We start from the raw sequence: 919 nt of genomic DNA, 5'->3' as shown, positions 1-919 counted from the left end.
ATATGCTTAAAAGCATTAATTATTATATATTCAGGTAGACGATGCTTAACAAATCCATAATCGTACATTTAAAATAAAGTTTGGCAGTAAAACTAGATATTTTATAATACAGAACTTTGTTATACAATTTGTACAAAATATGACCAAAGCGTCCAAATTGGCACGACCTCAAGATTCGCTTTTTTGTGTAGATGTTATCAGCAAGAAGACGTAAACTCAAACTTCTTCTCTTAATTAAGGCACAATGTGCAATATTTAATATGTAAACTCAGATAGTGGTCCAATACTAAGTTTCTTCAAGTTATGTCTCATTTTTCTCAATGGGCCACACATGTGCGGAAGTGTGAATATACACTTCGTTGACCATACATGAGAATCCACATCAGCATGTTCAGATGCTTTTAAAAACTTTATTACCACTTACAACAAAACTATATGCTCGTTTCATGTCATCTGATATTTTATTATAGGGCATTGAAAACGTACTATAGTTTTGTGTACAAAACTACAATATCAATGAGCTCGAAAATGGTATCATAACGGGTAAAAACTATACAAACACATTAGTTAATGAACCTTACAATCAAGATAATAATACTAATCTACATATTTTATTTGTTTGAAGCGAGGTTAAACACTTAAACTTCAAAATGATAGCATACACAACATATAAGACGTTCATAAAATGAACAATAATTCTGCAAGTACCATATGTTATTGTAGGTGTGTCGCTTACATAATTGGCACTTGAATTGTCCAGTGAGCAACGTTCCCGTCAATCATCATTGTTGGTTCATTGAAGGTAAATGAGGACTTATTCCGCATATCGATAAAGTCGCTGTAGAGTAGAATAATGATTAAATAATGATTTCTTATTTAAGATGTAAATGATTTCTAAGAGGAAGTTTTCATCAACCTG

General features: G+C 31.4%; 1 long non-coding RNA gene across 1 annotated transcript in view; it reads right to left on the bottom strand.

The window, feature by feature from the left end:
- Positions 1–438: 438 nt before the first annotated feature.
- The window catches only part of LOC127867489 (uncharacterized), a 10,454-nt gene continuing 9,973 nt past the window's right edge, over positions 439–919 (bottom strand). The window contains exon 5 of the long non-coding RNA XR_008043513.1: positions 439–838. This is a non-coding gene — a long non-coding RNA (uncharacterized LOC127867489). The remainder of the gene's footprint in view (positions 839–919) is intronic.

Source organism: Dreissena polymorpha, chromosome 2 (assembly GCF_020536995.1).
Source record: "Dreissena polymorpha isolate Duluth1 chromosome 2, UMN_Dpol_1.0, whole genome shotgun sequence".
Classification (NCBI taxonomy): Eukaryota; Metazoa; Mollusca; class Bivalvia; order Myida; family Dreissenidae; genus Dreissena; species Dreissena polymorpha.
Note: the sequence above shows the minus strand (reverse complement) of the source record. Positions and strands in the feature narration are given on the sequence as shown.